Source organism: Balaenoptera acutorostrata, chromosome 15 (genome assembly GCF_949987535.1).
Source record: "Balaenoptera acutorostrata chromosome 15, mBalAcu1.1, whole genome shotgun sequence".
NCBI classification, from domain to species: Eukaryota; Metazoa; Chordata; class Mammalia; order Artiodactyla; family Balaenopteridae; genus Balaenoptera; species Balaenoptera acutorostrata.
In genome coordinates, this window is record NC_080078.1 from 42,283,206 (window position 1) to 42,309,797 (window position 26,592).

At 46.4% G+C, this 26,592-nt stretch overlaps 1 protein-coding gene and 1 pseudogene across 4 annotated transcripts in view; both read left to right on the forward strand.

Moving 5' to 3' along the window:
* The window catches only part of RIN2 (Ras and Rab interactor 2), a 226,810-nt gene that overhangs the window by 128,044 nt on the left and 72,174 nt on the right, over positions 1–26,592 (forward strand). The window lies entirely within an intron of this gene.
* Positions 20,156–20,401, forward strand: LOC130704911 (short coiled-coil protein B-like; annotated as a pseudogene).

Genomic DNA, 26,592 nt, shown 5'->3' on the forward strand with positions numbered 1-26,592 from the left:
CTCCTTTTCCTGGATTCCCTAGCTTCCACAAGCCACCCTTCCCCAACCCCATCCAGGCGCCCAGTGCTGGCAGATTCCCCTCAAGTCTTCAGGATCCACCCCTCCTTCCCTTCCCTACATCCAGCTCCCTACTTAGGGTCTCTTTCTTTCCTTTGTGGGCTCTGCAAATGATGCCCAGAATCCATCTGCACCACCTCTGAATGTGGTTGGTTGGTCGGTTGGTTGGTTGTTTCTTGTCAGTCATTCCATCCATCTGAGTTGCCTGCTTGCAGACCCCGGCTCCGTGCTGCACTCCAGACCAGGTCTGTACTCTTCACCTTGACATTCGAGGACTTTCAGATGGTGCTTCCGCCTTCTCCCAGCTCTTTCTCCACCGGTTTTGTCCCTGTGCCCTCACGGGTCTGCCTCTGTAGCCCAAACCTGCTGTGTCCCTCCTCCTCCCCACCTTCCACCCCTCCCCATCAGGCTCCCAGCTGCCCTTCCAAGCTGGTGTCGACCCCCTTTATCCATTGACAACGGAGCTCACGTGGGCTGAGCGGGTGTCTGCCTGGTGGTAGAAATGTCATGTAGGCCTAGCCGTGGCCCCGGCACAGTGCCCGGAAGTCATCCTCAATTCACAGCTCGAGCACTGCCACGAGGGATTCGTTCTGTCTTTCGTTGCCATGTCCGTGACCCCGAGGGGGATCCTCTTGGAGCAGAGAATGGTGCGGGAAGAGGACCGGTGTGATCGCCCCCCTGAGCAGTTCTACGTATACCTATACCATTCTTTTTTAGATTCTATTCCCATATAGTTCATTACAGAGTATTGAGTAGATTTCCCTGTGCTATACAGTAGGTTCTTATTAGTTATCTATTCTATATATAGTAGTGTGTATATGTCAATTCCAATTTCCCAATTTATCCCTTCTCCCCCCTTTCCCCCCGGTAACCACAAGTTTGTTTTCTACATCTGTGACTCAACTTCTGTTTTGTAAATAGGTTTGTTTGTACCATTTCTTTAGATTCCACATATAAGCAATATCATATGATATTTGTCTTTCTTTGTCTGACTTACTTCACTCAGTATGTCAATCTCTAGGTCCATCCACCTTGCTGCAAATGGCATTATTTTGTTCTTTTTTTATGGCTGAGTAATATTCCACTGTGTATATATACCACATCTTCTTTATCCGTTCCTCTGTCGATAGACATTTAGGTTGCTTCCATGTCCTGGCTATTGTAAATAGTACTGCAGTGAACATTGGGGTGCATGTGTCTTTTTGAATTATGGTTTTCTCTGGGTATACTATGCCCAGTAATGGGATTGCTGGGTCATATGGTAGTTCTATTTTTATTTTTTTAAGGAATCTCCATACTGTTCTCCATAGTGGCTGCGCCAGTTTACATTCCCACCAATAGTGTAGGAGGGTTCCCTTTTCTCCACACCGTCTCTAGCATTTATTGTTTCTAGATTTTTTGATGATCACCATTCTAACCGGTGTGAGGTGATACCTCATTGTAGTTTTGATTTGCATTTCACTAATAATTAGTGATGCTGAGCATCTTTTCATGTGCCTCTTGGCCATCTGTAGGTCTTCTTTGGAGAAATGTCTATTTAGATCTGCCCATTTTTTGATTGGGTTGTTTGTTTTTTTGCTATAGAGCTTCATGAGATGTTTCTATATTTTGGAGATTAATCCCTTGTTGGTCGCTTCGTTTGCAAATATTTTCTCCCATTCTGTGGTTTGTCTTTTCATTTTGTTGATGGTTTCCTTTGCTGTGCAAAAACTTTTAATTAGGTCCCATTTTATTTTTGTTTTTATTTTCATTACTCTAGGAGGTGGATCAAAAAGATCTTGCTGCAATCTATGTCAGAGAGTGTTTTGCTAATTCTTCATAAGAATATTGCAAAGCATACCTGACATCAGTATTTGGTGTGTCTTTTCTTTCTTCCTAGATGCTTACACCTGGAGAGGACTTAGAGCAGTGCTGCCGCATAGAAATACAAAGTGAACTGCAGATGTCATTTTAAATGTTCTAGTAGCCACATTTAAGAAAACAAATGAGCGAAATTGATTTTTAATAATATATTTTATTTAACTTAGTATATCTAAAATATTGTCAGGTCAACATGTAATCAATATAAAAATATTAATTGGATATTTTACATTTTTTTTTTTTTTTTTAGTACCACGCCTTTGAAATCCAGTGTGTATTTTACACCAAGTGCGTCTTGATTCAGGCTAGCGGCATTTCAAAGGCTCCACAGCCACATGTGGCAGGTGGCTCCTGTATTGGGAGAGTGAAGGCTTATGTTTTGTCTAGTCTATACCTCCTCCTTTCACAGATGGTGAAACTGAGGCCCAGGGAGGTTGAAGTGCCAGGGGCTGGTTATTAGTCCCCGGCCGGGGTGGGAATTGCACCTGGCCTGACTTTCTCATGTGGCGCCCCACCCCCATCCCATGTAGCACCCCACCCCCATCCCATGTAGCGCCCCACCCCCATCCCATATAGCCTTCCTGAGGGTTCCACTCTGATCGCTTCACCCTTCTCCAGAGAGGTCCCCCAGGAAACTGCATCTGAAGAGGTCATGGGGACAGTGGCCTCTTTCTGGAGCATTGGTTGGCTTTTTTTTTTGGATACACATGCATACCTTTCACCATCTGCTCCAGATGCTTCCAGGACACAGATCGCACACCCTGCACCCCTACCCCCGCCCCGGGCCTGACTTTCTAGGAATGCCCTGAATGTTTTGGACAGCAATTCCCGTTCGTGTTTCCAAAAAGCAATGGATTTCATGGTTTTATAAGGTACTTTCCCAGCACATTTTGGCCATCCATTTCTGATATTAAATGTTGCGTGTTAGGCCGCAACACAGTCTCACTTGCTTCAAGGAACTTTGCCTTTTAAACATCAGGAGTGAAATAGATTCCCCCAGGTCCCCTCAACCACGTTATTTCTACAGGCTTACTTGTAACTCTGAGTTTTTATAATTAGGAGGATACCAAGGAGGAAGATGTAGGTTTGAAGGACTCTTGTTTCAATGTATGATTTTCAGAAAATTAAATCATGCAATATAAAATGAACATCTCATACAATATAAAAGGAACATCCGTCAAAGCTTTATTCAAACCATGCATGAATCCAGGAGGCCAGTGTAAAGCTGGTTCAAAGAACACTTGGACAGATGATGTATTTGTAGTTGACTTAAAAAGTCATTCTGTAATAAGTTTGCTAAAGTTCAAGTCAAAACTGGTGGTAGTACTACAGGGCAATAAAACTGTGTCCTTTGGGGTTATCTTGTTTTTTTCTGAACAGAAATCTCCAGGCTGACTTGTAACTTCACAGTGCCTGAGTCCTTCATTAACAGCACAGAGCAAAGTCAAACACAGGTATCCACCTTAGATAATTAAATAATCTTTAGGTGACCTAGTTAAACAGTGCCAGAGCATAACAATGAAAGGATGTACTCAAAGCAAAAGAGTCTTCCACCTGGAAATTTCAGCACTTTCTAATAAACAACCCTTGGGTGAAAGGGGAGATACATACTAGAATTGTAGAATTTCTATTAAAAAAAAAGAGGTAATCAAAACACTACCTGTTATAATCAATGGCATAGATTTAAGACAGCAATCAGAGGAAAATTCATAGCACTAAACACTTTATCAGAAAAGACATGCCCCACCCAACTGTTTGCCTTATCTCTAAATTTTAAACAACACTGTTAACAATTAACACTGAAATGACTTATTCCCTACTGCTCCTACAACCCTCTCCTTCCCTTGTCCCCAGATTTCTCCAACCAGGGATTGTGTCTTAAAAGAGTGAATTTTATCAATGAGGTTGTAGAACTGAGGGATAGCTTGTTCTAAGTTGATTGATTTAAATACCATCAGAAGGCAAACTTCCTGTTCACAACGAATCATGGATGTATTAATAGCATTGACTTCTGGCCTCTGTTCAATAATGTGGAGTCCTCATGTTGCTGTTTTGGCTATTGGTCTGATACCTAAAGTCAGCAGACGGAAACCTTTTATGTGCGGCTGTCACCATCAGGATCGCCAGACTAAGGTGAAAGGATGGAGGTCCATTTCCCAGGATAATATTCTTTCAAATGTCTGTAGGTGGTAAACAGAAAACCACCTTCACAGCAAAATCTAAAGCTATATTATCTATTGCTGTGTAACTCATTGCCCCAAACCTTAGTGACTTAAAGCAACAAGCATTTATAAGAGTCTCTGCAGGTCAGAATCTGGGTGTAGTTTAACTGAGTGCCTCCAACTCAGGGTCCCTACGAGATTGCAGTCAAGTTGTGGGCCAGGCTGCAGTCTCATCAGAAGGCTTTATTGGTGGGGAACCTACTTCAGAAGTCACTCGGTGGGTCTCAATCCCTCGCCACGTGGGCCTGTCCACAGGGCTGGCCTCAGGAAGTGGTGGCTGGCTTCCTCCAGGGTGAGTGATCCAGGAGAGACCAAGAGAGATGAAAGCCACAGTCTGTTAAGAACCTAATCTTGAAGGTGATACCCCATCACTTCTGCCACATTCCGTTCACTAGAAGCCAGTCAAGTCATTCAGCCCTCACTTAAGGGGATGTCATTCGAGCGTGTGAATGACCAGGACTTGGGGCACCGGGGGCCTTCATAGAGACCAAAACATAGGAAAACAATTTAGTCACAAATTCAGAAACCTACAGGGCCAGACAGAATGATGGGCAGTGCGTGAGTGGGCCTGGAGTTGGCAGGTACTTTGGGTGGGGTCCCCTCCAGGAGGGGAAGGCTACTAACGCAGTCCCAAGCAGATGCCGTCACAAAAGAGTGAATGTGGGTCCTCTGATTCCTCTGATATTCCAAGAGAAGCCAGAAATCCAGATTTTTATGTAAGAGGATCCCAACTTTAAAAGTACTGGAGGATGGGACTTCCCTGGTGGTCCAGTGGTTAAGACGCCGAGCTTCCACTGCAGGGGGCGTGGGTTCGATCCCTGGCTGGGGAACTAAGATCCCGCATGCCACGACGTGGCAAAAAAAAAAAAGACAAAGAGAAATTAAATTAGAAAGTATTAAAATAATAATAATAAAAGTACTGGAGGATGAAAGAAAATGCATCAGAGGGCTGGCTCTGGCCTCTGGGCTCTCAGTATGAATTCTTAATTAGTTCTCTTAATTACCTGTGTTAGTAGGCGGGGAGATGGGACCATCGGTGTGGAAAGCTCAGCATCCTAACACCACCGGCCCCCCAGGAGCTCCGGGGCTGTGCAAGGGAGCCAGACGCCCAGCTTCTGTTTCTCTTGGGGGTCTCGTGCTCGGCAGTGACAGAGCCTGTGAGTGCCAGCCGAGCCCTGGGAGGCAGGCTCATCCACGGATGTGCTGAGGGAAAACAAGGAAAAGGGCAGCAAGTTCCTTCAGGGCTTAAGATGGTGCCTGGGGTTGGCCCACGGTCGCCACAGTGCGCAGGGACCTTAAGTTGTAGAGATTCCTCCTCCCACTTTTAGGAACAGCTTTGGCTAATGGGGTACTGAGAGCCCGCTGTCCCAGGTAGAAAGGTGTCAAGGGAAGAACTAATGTGGGATAGCATCTTCTCTCTCCTTTGCCTTACCTTCTAAAAAGTAGAATGGCCTGTCCAAAAATACCTCTCCCACCTTCCTGTAACGCCAACTGGAGATTCCTTTGAATCAGCATGTCCTGGCAGAGTGTCAAATGATGTCATCAGTCATTCACAACTTAGTATAAACTAGGGCTTTCTGAACCACTAGCTGAGATCAGCCCAGAGACGAAATTTGAATTCATGTGCATTGAGGAGGAGGGGATGGAAGAAGGTGAACTGGGATCTCTGAGGGAAGGACAGGACTCAGGGACCCCCTGTAGGTGAGCCGAGCAGGGAAGGCACCAGTCACCCAGAGTGGGGAGGGTGTCAGGAAGTAGTCAGTGAAGATACAGACAAGCACGCCTCCTGGACGGTCTCCAAACACCATTGCCCTGAACCTGGAGGCCGGGTGGTTCCAAGGGGCCCTTTATTAGGACACATCTCCCTTCACCACTCAAAGAAAACTGGTTCTCTCCTCACAACACTTCTCACACCCAAGGTGTGGGCTTTGTCCACAGCAACCACTTCTCCAACTCTCTGTGGACACCAGTGGGATGTCCTACAGTTTAATTCCATTCTAACACTACCTGGAGTCAGCACAGACCCCCAGGTTAAGGGCTCAGTCCCTCAGGACTGCCCCCCACTTCAGGTGCCAATCGCAAATAGTGGGTTCCCAGGTCACCCACACTTCTGTCCTGCTTGTCCTTAAGTTCAATACAGGCAGACCACGGAGATATTGCGGGTTTGGTTCCAGACCACTGCAAAAAAGCAAATATCACAGTAAAGCGAGTCCCACCAATTTTTTGGTTTCCCAGTGCATATAAAAGTTATGTTTATGCTATCCCATAGTCTATTAAGTATGCAATAGCATTATGACTAAGAAAAAAACAATGTACACGCCTTAATTTAAAAATACTTTATTGCTAAATTTTGCTAACCATCATCTGAGCCTTGAGCGAGCTGTAATCCTTTTGCAATAGTACCATCAGAGATTGATCATAGATCACTGTAACCAATATAACAATGACGAAAAGGTTTGAAGTATTGCGAGAATTACCGAAATGTGACACAGAGACACGAAGTGAGCAAATGCTGTTAGAAAAATGGCGCTCATAGCCTCGCTTGATGCAGGGTTGCCACAAACTTTCAATTTGTAAAAAAATGCAGTATCTGGGAAGCACAATGAAGCAAAGTGCAATAAAATGAGGATAATTGCTACAGTGGCCACAGAACTCAGGGAAACACTTTATTTACTGTTACCAGTGTATCATAGAGGACATTATAAGGGATACAGATGAACAAGCAGGGCAAGATCTAGAAGGGTCCCGAGCAAAGGAGCGTCTCTCCCTGTGGAGCTTGAGTGTGTTACCCTCTCAGCTTCACCAACCGGAAGCTCTCCAAACCCCTCCATTTAGAGTTGTTATGGAGGTCGTTGTGTTGGCATGTTGAGTAAATCATTGGCCGTTGGTGACTAGGTCAATCCCCAGTCCCTCTCCCTTCCTGGTGGCGGGGTGGAGGTGGGGCTGAAAGTGCCAACCCGCTAATCACGTGGTTGGTTCCCCTGGCAACCAGCCCACATCCTGAAGCCTTCTAGGGGCTTCCAGCCACCAGTCATCACTGACTTAAACTCAGGCATGATGGAAACTGGTTTGCAATGAATAACAAAAGGTGCTCCCATCACTTCTACCACTCAGGAGATTCTGAGAGTTTTAGGAGCCCAGACAAAGACCGAAAATATATATATTCCTTATGATGTCACAACAGCACAGGTAGGACAGGCGTGGTCGAGAGTCTGTCTCTGCAGGGAGACAAAGCTGGTCTCATCTCAGTTCCGGTACCTACTTCCCATGTGACTTTGAGCGACTTAACTCTCTGGGCCTATTTCCTCATCTGGAAATTGAGGATAAAGCCACCTGCCTCCCTCATAAGACCGCTGTTACACGAATTCAATGATATCACCCCTAAATGCCTGGTACACAGTAGAGGTTCAGAGGTCGCAGGGCCCCCGAGCGCCAGGCTCTACACTTGGCCGGGCTGCGTCCCGCTGTGAACTTGCACTGGTTCGTTTGGGGTGTGGGTTTCTTTGCAGGGACTGGACTCTCCTTCAGACAGGTGAAGTCGAGCGGGTCTGGGGAAGGCGTTGCCCTCACGTTTCCGTTTGCTCAGCTGTTAAGTAAGGGTCTTCCACGGGAAGGACTTCCTTCCCCGAAATTTCATGGATGAGAATCCCTGTGGGTTCCTGTTAACATAGAAATTCCCAGGCCCGTCTCATATCCATAAACCAGAACCTCCAAGGGAGGGAACGGAAACCTCTGGCATTAACAAGGGCCCTGGTGATTCCTGTTTTTGGAGCCGCCAGAAGACACCGATTCACCAGGTAAACCTGTCAAGGTGAGGTGCCCGAGTCTGTGTCTCTGCATTTGCCTGCATTTTAGGAAGTAATTGACACGTGAAATGTGGTCCCCAGACGGACGGGCAGTGTCAGCATGCCCAGAGTTTGTTACCGAGGCAGCCTCGACTAGTGGTTCTCAAAGCGTGGTGCTAGCTCCCAGCGTCAGCTCACCTGGAGACGTCTTAGAAATGCAGGTTCTTGGATTGTGGAATGTGGGAATCAGATGATGGGGATGGGGCCCGTGGTCTGCGTTTTAACAGGCTCGCCAGGGGGAGTCAGGTTGGAGAATCACCGCTCTAGGTCTTAGATTTGAATGACTAAACAGACTGATACAAAACAACATAGAAATGGCTGAATTCTGGGCTTGTCTCCATGTCCCTGTCTGGAAAATGCAGTGACATCACCTTCCCAGTGGAGTTGTGGGTTCAGACATGGTACTTTGATGATTGTGCCCACTCACTCTCTGCAAGCCTTGGAATGACTGCCACCGTCTGATAAGATGTTCTGGATTTTTCTGTCTGCGCCCTCACCCCACGCCCATGTTTCATTCGCTCTCTCAAGAGCGGCTGCGCACAGACACTGAGGCACCTGCCCCAGCCCCTGTAAACCAGAAGCCAGATCGCCCACCAAGCCTCCGACACCTGCCCACCGGTGCTCAGATATTCTCTGAGCTGAGGTTCAGAGGTGTGGGCTCCTCCCCTCTCCCGGGAAGGCTTGGGGGAGGTGAATTTTTTAACTCTGTTGTTGGTCTACATGGCCGTTTGCCAAAGGAACCGAAGAACAAACAGAAGCAGCATGTCCTTTGCTGAATGCCTGGCATTTTGGCAAAAACTACCATCTTGTTGCCACTTCACATGCACAGCCCTCCTTCCTCCTTATTCAACTACTTTTAAAAATTTATGTTTAGTTTCACAAACACTCTTCCAGGCCTGTTCCAAACACTTTCAACCCATTGAGTTATTTAATCCTCACGCTATCGTTATGCCCATTTTACAGGTGGAGCAACTGAGACCGGGAGAGGTTACAAAACTTACCCAGGGTCACACCACTTGTCAATTCTGCGGTGGTTCCCTGATGACTGGACTTCAACTTGGAAGGAATTTTGTAGAGATGGGACCTAGCACCCTCGAGGCCTTAAGTTGTCGACCTTGTGCCTCATCCAGTGCTGAAATGAGATACTCCCCCCACACCTCTTTCCAGGTTGCAGTCCCTGTATTGGACGCTGGTTAACTAAGATGTGAGCCTGACTCCACTTTCCCTGCTTGTCACCCCCAGCCTGTCCTCCTCTGGCCACTCACAGATATCCCTTTCAGACGACCGCCTCTCAGAGTTTCCTGCCTGAAAAAGTGGGGATTGTTCTTTCTAAAGACCCCCAGGAACACAACCTGCATCAGAGTCAGGGTTTACTAGCCGCTGCAGTTGCTGAGAACATACTAGAAGAACCCTCAGGCAGAGGACTCTCAGCAAGAGGGCACCCGGAGGCACGTAGTATAGGATTTGGGCTAATTCTAGGGAATTAGTTTGCAGATTGGCAAATAAAAATACTGGACACCAGCTGGATTTGAATTTCAGATATAGCATAAGTACATCCTATGCAATATTGGGGACATACTTATATTAAAAAAATTATTCATTGTTTATCTAAAATTCAGATTTACCTGGGCACCCTGTCTTTTATCTGGCAACCCTGAAGGAGGATTGCAGTGTCATCAGGAAGCGAGGGCAATCCCGTAATTGGGCAGCACAGTGAGTTTTATCCAGAAGGCAGGAGGGATGGAGGGAGTCAAGGTGCCAATGCTACAGAAGCAGCCGACGCGGTGTGTCAGAAGAGGGGGCCGTTTAGTCATATTTGTGGTCTGAGTGTCTGTGCTCTGTCTTGTTTCAGACCTGGCCCCTGGCAGCCTTGTTGAATTGGTGTGTTGACATTCTGTGTGTGTTACTTAAGTTCGGGTGGAAACATGCCACTTCTCGTTGAACTTCCCAGTTCGGGGCTTGTTTCAGTCTCCCGAGAAGCTGATGGGTAAAGATGCAGATCTTCCGGGTTCTGGTCCAGGACAGCCAGTCCATTCTGGGCCGCTGGTTCTCTGGACATACTTTTGGTTGTTACACCTTGGGTGGAGGTGCAGCTGGCGGGCTTCCTATCACACACAGGCAGCCCCCAGAACAAAGAATGATCTGACCCTAAATTTCCATTGCGCTGAAGTTGAAACCTCCTGGTCTGCAATGTCAATTAGGAAATAACCCATTCCTGGGGTTTCTCTATCTCTGGGGCAGGTCTTCCAGAAGTAAAGAAAGCAAGAAAAGTGTGAGTGTAGTTAGCACCCACTGTCCTGAAGTAGTACCACCTGGGTCTAGGTCAGCACCTGGCCATTAATAGTAGGTGTTCAATAAATATGCTGAATGAATGAAAAAGCGTGTAATGCATGTATGTGTGTATTACCCATATATCGTTCATTTCTTCAACCTGTATTGATTCAGCACCTATGGTGGCAGGGCCAGTCCTGGGCACTGAGTGTGCGGTGATGGGGAAGCAGATAACAATCAGAGAAACTTGAGCTTGAAGGACAGACAGGTAGGGCTGAGGGGGGAGGGCTTCTTGAGGAGGTGGTGTTTAAGCTGAACCCTGCAGGAGAGAAAGAGGCAGGGAGAAAATTATTCCCAGACAAGGGGGAAGCACACAAGCCGGGGATCAGGGCCTGAGTCTCTGAAAGAAGAACAGGGTGGCCAGTGTCTGGGCGGTGGGAGACGGGGGTGGGCATGAGGTAAGGGCCCAGGGTGGGGCAGGGAGTAGCCAGGGCCATCGTGCTGACTGGGTGAGGACCTGGGATTCATTCTTAGTGCAGTGAAGCCATGAGCATTTGGGGGAGAGGGAGTGACATGATCCAACACGTGTGCAGCCCTCGGAAAGCTTGGTGACAGCACCCTGTCTTTAATCCGTCAACCAAGAAAACCAGAGTGCAATTCACATCTTCCCTGGCGCCCGCCCCTCATAGGGTGCAGAGCAGGCCTCCCACCCAGCACAGCTCAGCTTGCTGGTCAACCCACCCGTGTCCCCGTGCCCGGCCGCTCCCTCCAGAAACATCCCTTCTCTCCTCTGCCAAAATGCCTCCCGAGTCTCCCCATCACCTCCGGTTCACTCTGTCTCACTCTCCACCTTCTTATCTTTATTGTGCACGTCATCTTGGCCCATCTGGAGCCGTGGACTTTGTGTTTTCCTTCCCTGAACCTTCTCAGAATCGGCCCTGCAAACGCTGGACCAGAGCCAGTTGCCCCTTGAAGGCAAGGAGTTTAGGAATGTTGTGAGGTCTCGGTGTGTATTTGTTGCTCAGGCCCGCCCCAGAGTTTTTGAAATAACTCCTCTACCTGAAATGTGTGGAGTAGACTGGAGGGCAGACACCCAGGCAACCGGATAGTCACTTAGGGCAGAGTCAGCAAACTGCCACCCTCAGGCCAGACCCAGCCAGCACCTGTCTTCATGGTGGGGACACAGACACACCTGGTCATTGAGGTGCTGTGCACGGCTGCTTCCATCCCACGGTGGTGGAGCCCAGTTGCTCCAGAGACCATACGGCCTGTGGAGCCTAATATATTGACCCACTGGCCCTCTGTAGGAAGAGTTTGCTGAGCCCTGACTTGGAAGATAATTGCATTTTGCAACTGAATTCTCAAAGGCAATCTTGAGTGTGGGTAGCAGCGTCTCCAGTTTACAGATGAACACATGCCAGGGCCACTAAGGGCCTGGTCTCCAAGGGCATGTCCCATGCGCTTTCCCGAACCACATTCCCTGCCTCCTATAGGTCATCAGAAGTAGCCAGAGTGAATATACCAGAGCTCTCAACCTCTGGTGCCTGCAGGGGCCAGGTGCATAACCTAAACCAGTCGAGCCTACCCAGGTGCAAGTTGGTAATTGAGCGCTGACCTTTGGCCTCAGTATTGGCAAACAGTAGGAAGTGGTGGGGACTGAGGCAAACCGGAAGCAGATATCCCATATAAAGAGGTCAAGCATCACCACGGCCCAGAGTTTTTCAGTTTCAAGAAGCTAGAAACCTAGATTTTTATGGAAACCTCCTGATTTTTTTTGTATGAAACATCATTATGTTTAAATGCTGAAACCATTTTAGTGATAAAAGACAGGACAAGCCCACGTGAGGCGAGTCAGACAAAACATAGCCAAGTGTGTCCAGAGGCCTCCAAGGACTTCTGATATATGACATCCGCGTTGGAGGGACTGCCAAAGCCGTCCTCGGGAAGGGCAGGTCCCTAACAAGATGCCAGGCAGCTGGGAGTTGCCCTGGGCTCTAACCAGGGGAGCCTCCGTACCAGCCTTTAGCCCTGGCTTCTGGGCAAGCCTTCAGCTGGGCATGAGAGCAGCTTCAGAGTCTACTTATCTGCAGAGGGAAGGCAATGTCCAGGAGCCAAAAAGGAGACAGACGCAGGAAGGCTGAGCTCGGCATGTCCTGGGGAGCCCCAGGGTCTGAGATGAAGCTGGCAAGTTCATCCTGGGGACAGCCAACAGGAGCTTCCCAGGGGTGCACATGTCAGCCTTCTCACATGTAGCAAAGCCCAGTATTACCTTCAGTGCCTCAAAGATGTGCACCCTTACCTGCGAAAAGACTCGTGGGAAGGTCATGGCTCTGCAGGTCTAAGAACCCTGTCTGCCAAGCCCTGTTGCTCCGTTACCACCTGCTTGATGTGGGACAAACTCTCCAAACCTCAGTTTCCTCACCTGTGAAATAGGGTTACAAAAAGCCCCAGACCTATCACACTGGGATGATGTGAGGATTAAATAAATGACATGATGGGTGGTAGCTGCCGTTGGCTGAAGCTGGCTGACAAAGCATATTTCTTTACCTGTCCTGTGACATGTGACGTGGATGTCCTGAGACTTCCCCAGTTAGGACAGCTTCTGTCTGTCCTTCACCCGTCACATCCATAGAGCTACCGCCTCAAGGCCTGACAAGACTCATCTAAGAAGCATCACGCTATGTTCTGTGCATAAGAACTTCAGAAAGACTTTGGACATCAGAGAGAGGGGGAGACTAACCCACTGGTAACTAGAATCATGGCGCGGGAGGAATAGCTCATTGCGGGGCATGCAAGTGAATGAGAGTTGGGGATAATTCAAGGAGCCCAAAGACGTCATCATTTATAACTAAGGCTTCAACTTCAAAAGTTCAGAGTTTTTCAGAATCAAACTGGAGAGAGAGAAATGACTGCCAGGCCGAAGAAGGTAACACTTCCTTTCCATTCGGAGAGATTCGTGGTCATTTGATGAGCATCTCCTATTTGAAGGAGCTGGATTTCGGGCTCGAGTGGCGGAAAAAAAATCCCCACAGGGAACACTACGCCTGCTCTCAAGTTTTTGCTAGTAATCTACTAAAGGACATAAAACACCTGTCCCCAGTGCGGCCCATTTCAGAATCTCCCCCCTGAGCCCCCCTCCCTGTCTCCTTCACCCCTGCCACTCACCCTACGGTGCTTTCCTGCCTTACCCCAAGACCACACTAAATGCCTTTAGAGTTTCCCAAAGCCTGAAAGATTCTGACCCACCACCACCATTTGTATATAATTTAAAATATTTTTTTATTTTTCCCACGTGACACGCAAGTTAACTATACGATGAAATTAAAATGCTTCCTTCCTGGAAACCTTTGACAGCCGAGTGCTGGGCTCAGCAGCCTCCACCCACCACCAGCTGGGGCTCTTATGGCCACAGATGTGCGGGCACCTTCCCTATGCTGGTTCCCATTCATCCCCCCACCAAGTGGTTATCACCCCTTTTACAGATGAGAAGACTGAGGCTCAGGGAGGTTATGGTCTCCCGCACGGGTCCCCCAGGCAGCAGGAGCCCAAGCTGACCTTCCAACCAGGGCTGTGTGGTTCTGGGGCTCATCAGGAAGCTCGGCGGGTCTGCCTGGGGACCCCTGAACCTTGGCTCGCCAGGGGGCTAAGCAGGAGCCCCGGTGAAGGGGCTCAGCTCGGTGTGGTCAGGGTGCCCAGGGGCCGCGGCACAACCAGGCCTTGGAGCCCAGTGGCCTGTGCAGGAAGAGGTGTGTCGGCCACACTTCCTCTGACTAGGGGTCCAAACGTACTTAGACGCAGATTTTGAGGATGAGGAACAGAGCTGCCTGAACTTTCCAAGGCAGAGATTTCCCAGCAAGAAGAGTGTGCAAAGTGAGCTTTGGAGATGAGCTGGGAAAAATTAGGGAAGTGATTCCTGGCAGCCTGCTTTGTTTTTTGGTTTTTTTTTCATCTTTATTGGCATATGCTTGCTTTACAATGTTGTGTTAGTTTCTGCTTTATAACAAAGTGAATCAGCTATACATATACATATATCCCCATATCCCCTCCCTCTTGACCCTCCTTCCCACCCTCCCTATTCCACCCCTCTAGGTCGTCACAAAGCATCGAGCTGATCTCCCTGTGCTATGCGGCTGCTTCCCATTAGCCATCCATCTTACATTTGGTAGTGTGTATATGTCAATGCTACTTTCTCACTTCATCCCAGCTTCCCCTTCCCCCCTGTGTCCTCAGGTCCGTTCTCTACATCTGGCAGCCTGGTTTTCATTCTTAAGTACGTTGTTTTAATTCCCCCCCCAACCCCACCCCGGGGGTAGGGGGTGAGGGTTTTGAGTGATATCATTTCAAATTTACAGCAGAGTTGTGACAATGGCACAAAGGATTCTTTATATTATGTACTGTCATGTATGTTATATAATATCACATATACATGCTATACAATTTCAAATTTCCATAAAAAGTTGCAAGAAGAGTTCAAGGGCCTTCTATATGCTCACAGAAGTCATCTGGCCATAGACAAGTTTCTTGTCTGAACCAAAATGCTCAGATCCAAAACCAGGCGAGAGCTTTAGGGCATTGCTTGTAGGCAACCAAAGGAAGGCATGTGGGGGTGGACCCAGCTCTCTAGCTCCGGCCCCGACCTCAGGCCTGCAGGTTGATGCTCCTGTTGTAAGGCCAGCTCTTCCCTCCTGGAGGGTCTCAGCCCAGCCGCCTGGTTCCAGGAGTCTTGTCCAGCATTGGGAAGATTCCCAGTATCCTGGGCTGGAATGGTCACTCCTAACCATCTTGGTGGATGAACATCAGGCTGTTCTCCATCCTGAGTGTTTGGTGTCATCAGGAGACAGAAGACGCCGAGGTGTAGGGACACATGACTGTGGGGGCTGCATTTTATCCCGGCATCAAGAGACCCTGGGTCCGTAGGTGTGGAATCAGTGGACATGCTCTCCAGAGGTCACACCTCTTCACATCTCGGACCCTCTGGGGCTTTGCTTCAGACGACCGTTACCTTCTTAGGGGACCCCAGGGTTTAGAAGCTGGAGCTGGGCTATTGTAGCTTATTTCTTCCAAAGATGGTCCCTATAGCATAGATCTGTAAAAAAGACAAAACAAAAAACTCTGAAACCCTGTTTTCTGACTTTTATGGATTCTGGTTTTTAACTGTGGTAAAACATACATAAAATTTACCATTTTAACCATATTTAAGTGTGCATTTCTGTTGCATTAAGTGTATTCACATTATTGTGCCACCATCCCAACCATCCACCTTCAGAACCTTTACATCTTCCCAAACTGAAACTCCGTACCCATTAAACACTCACTTCCCCTTCCTTCCTCCCCCGCCAGCCCCTGGCAACCACCATTCTACTGTCTGTCTCTATGAGCTTGATTATACTCTAGGAACCTCATATCCGTGGAATCGTACAATGTTTGTCCTTTTGTGACTGGCTTATTTCACTCAGCATAATGTCCTCCAGGTTCACCCATGATGGAGCATGTATCAGAATTTCCTTCCTTTTTAAGACAGAACAGTATTTGATTATGTGTATAAACCGCATGTTGTTTATCCATTCATCCGTTGATGACCATGCGGGCTGCTTCCCCCTTTCACCTATTGTGAGTAATGCCGCTGTGAACGTGGGATGGATTCTGCTTCTACAAGTCTTTAGTTCTCTTGCCCTGAGAACGAACATTAAAACGTCTCTGATAGAGGAACGTCACCCACAAGGTACATGAGCATGTGTGTTGTGGGGAGTGTGTGCTGGGACTGAAGTTAAGCCTGAGTCTCTTGCAAAACGCAGCTCCTGGTGTCTGCCAGCTGGGGTGGGGGCTGTGCAGTCTGCTCGGTGAGCAGAGGGGCAGCAATGTGACTTAGGGCCAATTAAGGTTGTCCGAGTCACTCCCGGCTGTGGCCACTCACCAGGCATGTGTTTCCTGTGACTTTTCTCTGTCTTACCTTCCCGGTCACATTGTAAGCCTTTTTAGGGACAGGGACAATGTCTTACACGTCTTTCAGGGTCCGTTTAGCCCGGTTCCCCAAAGGTGGCCGATCTTCAATAAATGTGTGTTGACAGCGCCTCTCATTCCAAATCTGCTATCTACCCGCGCTGTGCGTGGACATCTTTGGTGTCCAGATATGCCACATATGTACTTTCCCACCATCAGAAGGACTTTTCAACAGCTGTTCTCTTGTTTGCAGCTGAGCAGCTGAATTAAGTTAGTGAATGGACGTCTTAAAACAATTCAAGTTGATTCACCTATATATATACGTATATATTGGTTTTGTCCTCAGGGCTCTTGGACCCCTAGAACCTTGCTCCGCGTCAGCTGAGGAGTTTGTTGAAATGCAGAATCTCAGGCCCTACCCCAAACCTAGGAAACCAAGACCTGCGTTTTTGACAGGATCCCCAAGTGATGCACGTGTGCATCCCGGTTTGGGAAATACTAGTCTGGGGAATATTATTCTGCTAGTTTCATTCTGAATGATAAAGAGGGTTGCAAACCTCTTTATCAAACTTGTCCTGTTTGTGTAGAGGAGAGACGAGGCCAAGCCAGTGCTGGAACGCTGTGCCCCATTCTGGTCACTTAACCTAAGCAGAGTTGCAAGAATAGTCCCGCGTATACCTGTTACCTGGGAACATTAGGGAGGGACCAAGGCACCCAGCTGCCTCAGATGGAGGAGGTAACCTGAGAGGCCTTGCTCTGAATTTAGAGCGAAAAGAACCACACTGGTTGGGGTCCCCAGAGGCAGGTTCAGAGGCAGGTTCAGAGACAGGTTATGAACGCCAGCAGTCTGTTTGGGAGGTGATCACCAGAAGCTCAGGTCGGGGCGTAGGGAGGTGAGACAGAGAAGGGAGAACAGCCACTGGGGCTCAGTCCCGCTGGGGGCCTTGGGGAGACTGAATAGTGATCATCAGAGCTGTCCCTCCGGGGTGAGGGGAAGCTGGGGTATCTGTGCACGGAGCCCCTCCTGCTCTGACCTCATCCGCCCACAGCATCCGCAGCCTTGGGCAGAGGTGTCCACGTGCTTGCAGTGGAGCCTGAGGGAGCAGTGACCCCGGGAGGTACGGGCGGGGTGCTACCTGTACCTGCTGCCTGTATCCCATCTGAAGTTCTGGGGTGCCTCGGCCGACATCTACATCAGAGCGCCGGGTCCCGATGAGGAACAAAGCCTTTGCATTTTAGTAAGTTTCAAAGCCTCAATGATTCATTGCCTCCGAGTTACTAATCATCTTCACGAGACTGAAAATGACCAGACTTTACATTGTCTTACAATCCAAAGTCCCTTTTCATAATCCCTCTGCCTTCTTCCTTCCCTAAATTAAATATATGTCCTCAGAGGATGTTGTCATACTCAATTTACAGTAAAAACATTTTTAATGATCGATTTCAAATTTTTCATCTTCGTGTCGCAAGTTGGAGATTCATGTCTCCTCTCCTGTTACTTTCCCTTTGAATCCTTACTCCATTTCTCTTTTTTAAAAAAAATTAAAATTGAAATTCCAAATACGGCAGTTACTATTCCTAGGGGCCATGTCAGCATCTCCTGAAGTCAGCATTTCCTTAAGAGTTTCTGTAGAACACGGCTCCTCAGAAAGTGTCCTCAACAGAGTCTTAAAGATCAGAAGGGCTTATAAGCGGAATCTAAAAAACTAATAAGACACGTGAACTTATTTATAAAACAGAAACAGACTCACAGACTTACAGAATGAACTTATGGTTACCAGTGGGGGAAGAGTGGGGAGAGGGATAGATTGGGAGTTTGAGACTGACATATACACACCACTATATATAAAATAGATAACTAATAAGGACCTAGTGTATAGCACAGGGAACTCTACTCAATACTCTGTAATGGCCTATATGGGAAAAATATCTAAAAAAAGAGGGGATATATGAATATGTATAACTGACTCACTTTGCTGTACACCTGAAACTAACAAAACATTGTTAATCAACTCTACTCCAATATAAAATAAAAATTAAAAAAAAAAAAGCTCAAGAGGGCTGTGGAATCCTACACACTCTGTTCTCTTCCTGGAGACCCTCACTTACACCGGCTTCTTAAAAGGGTCTGAGGAGTCCATGTGAACTTGTTTAATCGAATGTTTAACCCAGTTTCATTGGCTATTTCCAATGTTACTGGAGCAGTAACTCTTTTTTTGAAATCATGCCTGTTCACATCCCACACTGCTAGTGTTGGGTGAAAACCATTTGAAGAAATGCCACTTGAAACACTCTCAGTGCATTTGAAATTAGTAGCACTGTGGTGGGCTGAGCAGAGGCAGTGGGCACAGGAAAATTACAGCTCAGAGTTTGCACTGGTTTTTGTAGGTAGGAAAAAAAAAGAGAGAGAGGAAACTTCCTTACGTGTAACTGATGTTTTGGAATGAGGAGTGACTCTGATTCCATACTGAAGTTAACCCCTGGCCTGTAATTGAGTAGACTTGTCAAAAAAACGGTGGGCTGTGTGGGTGAGGTACAGCTCTGAGTGTCAACCTGGCCTCGAGGGGAGAGGAACATAATGCATTAGCTCAGGCCATGACAACTAGCAGAGCATCCCATTTCCTTAGTTTTATCAAGGCCTGCACCAACCAAGTGGTATATTGCTGGCACTTCCATTTGGCAGCTTTTAGCACCTACTGGCAGACTATCATATTGCCAAACCCAGGAGCTCTGAAGACTTGTCTAACTGCTAGGCTGTTAACTCCAGGCTCTGTATGAATTCCACCCGTCGAACTATTCTTTTACTTCTGTTTTTCCCAAAGAAGATAGCTATTTTTCCTATGGAAAAAAAAAAAAAAAAGCTATTGCAGAAAAAATTCTTAATGTAAAGAAGAACGAGAATATCACCTATATTGTACCCTCTTTAATTGCTCCACGTGGAAATGAGCCGTGTGAGAATCTTGATGCTGATGAGTCCAGAATTTTGCTTTCTCTGTTTGTAATTCTATTGTATTACATTAATCCATAGATAAATATATTACATAAATGGGCTCAGAGAATACATACAACTTTTTTCCCACTGAATAACAGGTCTCTGTATTTATATACTGACATATCAATAAACATATATATGTGTGTGTATATATATGACAGAATCACCATTTTAAGGGCTGTATAATATTCCAGTATCTTGCTGTACCACACTTTTAAGGAGGCCACTGTTATTAGACACTTAGTCCTTTTTCCATTGTTCATGATTATAAATGATGCTCCCAAGAACCTTCTTGAACATATACCTGATTGCTTCTTTGGATCAATTCCTAGAATTGGAAATGCTGAATTCAACAGTTTGCATACTGAGTTGCAGATATATACATTCAGATTGACTTCCAGAAAGGGTGAGTCATTATTTCTCCTCCAGGGCTTATAGAAAGCCCTGTGCAGGCAGCTGCTCAGTAGGAAGCTGGAGATGGTAAAAGGGAAGTGAATGTGACTTAGATATTTATGCCACCGCATTCCGGAAAGGCTAAGGGGGGCAGCTGGCCGTCACCAGGAGTTTGAGCCAGAAGAGGCATTAGAAATCCATTGATGTATTGAATGCTTGAGGAAACTGAAGTCCAGAGAGGTTAAGCGACCTACACCCCTCACCCTATACACACACAGGGCCAAGGACCCACAGTCGTCAAGTCTCTTAGAATGGATAGACGTGAAAAACATAATTCTCATACAAATACGTAGTGAGCGTGTGTCAGAGATTGATTTAACTCATTAAGGAGAAAATCAACAAGTTATTAAAGCCAATCACAGATGGCAGAGACTAGTAAATAAAGAGTGGGCCAGTTGGTCCAAGTGTCCAGACCTGAGGTATCCTCCGGATCCCTCCCCCTGCCGGTGCCTCAAACGGCAAACCATTCACCAAGAATTTTGTATCCAAGGCCCAAAAGTTTGTTACTGAAGGTGATGAATGCTGACATGGAGGCATTTGGTGCTGAAAATCAGGTGGAACTGGAGGAAAAAACATGACTTATTAATCAAGTGTTGGAACTCCAACACACTCTTGAAGATCTCTCTGCAAGAGTAGATGCAGTTAAGGAAGAAAATCTGAAGCTAAAATCAGAAAACCAAGTTCTTGGACAATAGATAGAAAACCTCATGTCAGCTTCTAGTGTTTTTCAAACAACTGACACAAAAAGCAAAAGAAAATAAAGGATTGATATCCCTTATGTCTTATGGAACTGCTGCTGATCTTTTTTTCTTTAAAACTTGGATAGATTCCAAGAGTTATAGTACTTTTGTTTGTGGCTTCACTGAGTATTTACGAAGATAATGTTGGATCTAAGCAAAATTAAGAGCGTAACAGAAGACTTCCATGAGTTTGTGTATTATGTTAGTCTACGAAAATGTGCAAACGTATTGTAGAGACTTTATAATTAGAAATGCATATATTTATGAAACTTGAAAATGAATGTTATATCAAATTTGCTTTGATTTATAGGTTTAGCATTGTCTTTTATTATAGGCATAGTTAGAGATACAAGAAAATAACCACCGTGTTGTGAAAAAGTGACCAAGATCATGGACTGAATGCACAACTTTATATACCCTGTCCACCATCGTGTGCCTCTTCTCCATTTGCTTTCTTCCCATTTTCCTTCCCCTAAGGAAAAAATTGGTTTCACATTTGTAAAAAGTAATCTTAGTTAATCATCTAAGAGAGTAGCCTGAACTCTGTTGAAACTTAACCAAAATAAGATACTTTCTCAGTTTAGGGCTTATTTGTTATATGTAGTAATAAGATAGGATAGTTGGTTTCTGTTTAATCAATTGAAAACAGGGGCTATAAAGATGAAGATTTTTCTTTGAAACTGAATTATCGTACTGGGAAGATTTGTCGTTAAAAACTTCCTTTGCACAAAATAATCCACTTGATATCTGAAAAGATGAGCTCTGGTTGTGTGTGTGTTTGAAACAGAAAATTTTGAGGAAAAATAGAAATAGGGTAGGAAAAGTATTCAGTACTTGGTAAGTACTTGTAACCATCTCCAAATGTTTTTAGTCCAGATTTGTGTTATCTCTGGCACAGATTTGGGGGGGGGGGGAATATATAAGAAAATGGATTAAGTTTGGCTAACCTTATGTAAACCACACCTAGAAGGGAATAAAGTTTGGTCTCAGGTTTATTTGCAGTGCCCAGATGATCAACTTTGCAAAGTCCCTTAAAAGTGTATTAGTATCAGAATCATGAATAAAATGGGAGAGTTTTACATGTATACTAATTGATGCTTTCTCAGTATTTTATCTACTTCTCCCAGAATTTTCTGTAAACCCAACTACTGGTTTGCAGAGTTGTAGTCATTTAACAGTTTTTTAAAATTTAGTTTGTAGATTCCATTTGGTAAAGAAATCAGTATCAGAAATAATGTTAAAATATTAAATAGGAAGAGAGATCCACTAATATAGTTTATGGTTATTAAATTTAGGCTAATCATGGAATAATCTTAATGGTTGTATTGGTGTAAGATTTGATGACTTTAGCTGTATGAATATATAATAGTCATACTGCAAACATTTTGCATCCCTTTGTGACCTAATTTTCAAATATTTAAAGTTGTGTTGCTATTATGCTTTGCTGTTTAATAAAAAGCTGTTTCAAAAAAAGAAAGAAAGAAAGAAAGAGTGGACAAAAGTATTTTATCTTGAACCAGCTTTAACATCTACCACTAGCCAGCTTTGTGTATCGAACTTTGCAAGGTTAGATATGGGCTTGATATTGGCGATATGCAACCATTTTTTGACCTTCCAACACTGCAATTTTATATAATTCAGCCTCACACAAAACTGGCTCAACGTGGACAGGGCAATAAAACCAAAAACTTTAGGGTTATTTTTTCTGCCAAACAAATATCATTTGCACCATATCAATCTTCCACAAGTTCTGCATCTGACTTTACAGAGTCTGAGCCTTCATCAAAAGAAAAGAGTTGAGGGAATTCCCTGGCTCTTCAGTGGTTAGGACTCGGCGTTTTAACTGCCGGGGTCCCGGGTTCAATCCCTGGTTGGGGAACTAAGATCCCGCAAGCCGTGCGATTCAGACAAAAAAATTAAAAAAAGAAGAGTTGAACAAAATGAGATCCCAGGCGACCCTTAGGCAGGCTTGTTAGATGGTGCCCAACTAGGACTTTGAAGGGAATTTTTTTTGCTTCAAGTTTTGCATAGTTTTCTTAACTGTAGGAACAACTTTTGTGGTTGAACCGATGAGTGGGTGGACAAGGCAGGTTGTAGTGGTGAACCTACCCACACTGGGATTCCTCTGAACGCTCGAAGGCGGAAAGGGCAGCATATTCGGGCTTTAGCTCTAGTTTCCCATGCGATCGGCCTCCCAGTTTCCTTTTTCCCAGGACCTGAGCAGAGATGCCTGCTTGCTGTGTGGGAATCTGCTCTGGCCAGTCTTCCAGCCTCTGACTTTGTGTAACACCTCTCAGGAGACTGTCACACCTGGAGGGGGCGCCAGGTGGAGCCCAGGAAGCTGGAAGGCTGGCTGGTCATCTGACCGCACCTGTTTTGTAAGTTCCAGGATGTTAGTCCCACGCAGCATGTTTGTTACTAAGAAGACAGCAAAACAAGGCACTAACAATCGACCAGCGCAACCTCAGGCCCTTCCACTTGAGCTCCATGAAGACAATTGACAGCGCATTTCAATTCTAAGATGTACTGATTTTCAAAATTTGCCATCTCTGAAGTTATTTGTATCCTATAGTCAAGGGTGTGTTATAATTGGCGGAACTTTTTGTTTTTCTTGATGGTGTCTTATAATGATACTATCTTAAATTTGATGGAGCACATTGTATGTCTTTCTTCTCTGTTGTTGACCTAGAGTACTCTATATATGTTTCTTTTTTTTCCCCCAGCTTTATTGAGATATAATTGACATCCAGCACTGTTCAGTGTAATGATCTGACTTACGTACATCATGAAATGATGACCACACTAAGTTTAACAAACATCCATCATTTCATATAGGTACAAAATAAAAGAAAAAGAAAAAAGATTTTTTTTCCTTGTGATGAGAACTCTTAGGATTTTACTCTCTTACATTACATCCCAGTACTTATTTATCTTATAACTGAAAGTTTGTACCTTTGACCACCTTCATCCAATTTCCCCTCCCCCACCCTCAACTCCCACCTCTGGTAACCACAAATCTGATCTCTTTTTCTATCAGTTTGTTTGTTTTTGAAGTATAATTGAGCTACAAGACTAAGTTAATTTCTGGTGCACAACATAGTGATTCAGTATTTCTGTACATTACAAAATGATCACCCCTGTAAACATTTCTTTAAAATCTTTTTAAAATATGCAAAATCAAGACTTCAGACACAAATGCTGAAGCCAGGGCTGTAGAAACATTAGTGCCAACTCTTAGAAAGAGCTTTGTGCTTCTGTCGGTTAGCTTGTTATTTCACCTTAAAACACAAAGCCACGGGCAGTGATATGGCAATATCTGTGACATCTGAGGTCATTGAAGAATCTAACGCAACACTGGCCTCGGACAACTGACAAAGTAAATCAGGACCTCAGCGAAATGACTGTTTCAAGATACACCACACTGGCTGCTTCCATGTTTCATATGTGGAACTACACTCTGTGTATCTTTATTTTTTAATGAATTTATTTATTTTATTTTTTTATTTTTGGCTGCGTTGGGTCTTCGTTGCTGCGTGCGGGCTTTCTCTAGTTGCGGCAAATCAGGGCTACTCTTCGTTGTGGTGCGCGGGCTTCTCATTGCGGTGGCTTCTCTTGTTGCAGAGCACGGGCTCTAGAGCGCAGGCTTCAGTAGTTGTGACGCACGGGCTTAGTTGCTCCGCGGCATGTGGGATCTTCCCAGACCAGGGCTCGAACCCGTGTCCCCTGCACTGGCAGGCAGATTCTTAACCACTGCGCCACCAGGGAAGCCCCACTCTGTGTATCTTTAAAAAAAATTTTTTTTCCAATGTAACTAAATTTAAAGTTATATCAGTGTTTGCTGTGGAGGATCATTTCAAATATAGTTAAACTAACAGACAGCTCTGGGCTGGGCCTCTAGAAGTGGCACCGATTTACTCCCCATATTTGGGCCTCCCCATGTTTGGTGGCAAGTGTCTGGCAGGGTAGAGCCAGTGTGGGTCTCTCTTACGAGTCGACAGGAGCAGTTTACAGCTGAGTCGTTAGAGAGGCCGTGTTGTAAAGCCAACGGCTCCCGCTCGGTGAGAACTTAATCACGGCTCAGAAGAGGGCTCTGCGCTCTGCATGTGGGACCACGACGGTGCGTTCGCTGGTGAATAATTGAAAACTCTTAGGCGGCACCTTTGCAGCGGCTGCCACAATGTCAGCTACTTCCCCATGGTGTCCAGCTGAGGCTCTAATGGTCGGGCTGGAGCCCCACCCACTCTGTGTCCTGATTTACCCCTGGTCTAGAAGGAAATGAACAGGGAAGTTACCAAGAGGAAGGCGGAAGAGGGAAGAGCACCCATTCATTCAACAAGTCCTGGGCCCCGGACTGTCCTGAGTTCAGAGGTCTCCACAGGGCAGAGGGACACCGTTCCTGCTCTGCAGAACTTACATCCAGGTGGGAGCCATTCGAGAGAGCCTCTGGCTCCAGGAGGGTCCCAGATGCAGGGCCATCAACCTCAAGTGGTGAAAGAGGGCGGCCAAGTGGGAAGGTTGGGGGCATCTTGGGTCAGTGTCTCCAGGAACAAACCCAGAGCTGAAGATTTTCGTGAAAGTGGCTTATCAAGAAGTGCTCCCAAGAGAAACTCATAGCGGAGTCGGGCAGAGAAGGTCAGCAAGGGTCCAAGTTCAAGCACAGTCCCCTGAGGGTAACTTTGGTTCCATCTTAAAGGAATAGAGGTGAGGGATCTGGAGTACTTACACCCCAGCGCCCATCAGTCAGTGGTCCAGAACTGACTCTGAGGGCCCTTCTGGGTCTCTGTGCACCAGACAAAGCAGGTTCCGTCCTCCGACAAGGGACTTGGGGCTGGCCGTGGAGGGCCAGTTCCCTTCCCCTGAAGGCGTTGGGGAAGCACCTAACGTGTCTGGCGGAAGCACTGGTCTTGGGGGGGGCCACTGTGCAGCCTGATGTTTGCAGGGCTTTTCAGATGTGGGGAAGGCCCAAGAGGCTAAACGCTACTGAAGCCTGGTCCCTCGATGAGGTCCTGCAAGGAGTACCAATGCACGTAAGGGGCACCGGTACTGATTGGGCCTCCCCGAATTTCAAATATTTCTACCCATTCAAAGTACATCCATGCTGGACTACCCTGGTGGCTCAGTGGTTAAGAATCCGCCTGCCAATGCAGGGGACATGGGTTCAAGACCTGGTCCGGGGAAGATCCCACGTGCTGCGGAGCAACTAAGCCCCTGCACCACAACTACTGAGCCCACGAGCCACAACTACTGAAGCCCCCACACCTAGAGCCCATGCCCTGCAACAAGAGAAGCCACCGCGATGAGAAGCCCGTGCACCACAACGAAGAGTAGCCCCCGCTCGCTGCAACTAGAGAAATCCCGCGCGCAGCAACGAAGACCCAATGCAGCCAAAGATAAATAAATTTATTTTAAAAAAACAAAAACAAAGTACATCCATGCTTATCAGGCCCCTAACAAGCCCCGTGGAATTCAGGTGCCCGGGAGGACATAGCACGTGGAGGTCTCCCTTATGGGCATTGCCGCAGAACCTGCGTCCCCAGCAGATACAATCAGCCAGCACATCCTGCATCCTTAACCACAGCCCGTACGTACTTCTGGCACGCCTTAAACCAGACCTCTCACTTTTCTGTCCTCCGAGGGTGGTGGGGTACATCGCTAAGCCGTCTCCTCACGGGCGAACACTAAAGGTGCCCGTCTGCTGTGGACTTGGCCTGCAGCCCCTCCTTGGACTCTTAAACAGCCCTGAGAAGCAGGCCTCAGAGTGTCCTCAGTTCATGCATGAGAAAATTTAAGGGGTCAAATTATTTCCTCAAGGATGCCTTGCTTGAATTAGCAGAGCCAAAGGAATTTGAAGCCGGGCCTTTAGCCAAAATTCTGCTTTTAAATATTCAATTATTCACTTGTGTTTGTTTCTTCTAAATACTGCTATTTACTACTTTGTGCTAAAAACAGAAAGTTACTCGTGTCTTACCATTCACTTAACTCAGAGGATGGGGAGGGGGTGGATTGCCTATTAGCTTTTCCTCTACGTGAGTGTGTTGGAGATGGGCTGTATTTTTTTTTAACTCCAAAGGAGAAAGTGGAATAAAAAGGTAGTGTGTGTTGTTTTTTGGTAAACAGGAAGGTTCTGATTGTGGTTAAGGGGCCATTTGGATCAGCAGGGCTAGTAGGGACTGTGGCATAAATACTGTGGCACCCTTTGGCTCTCCATTTGG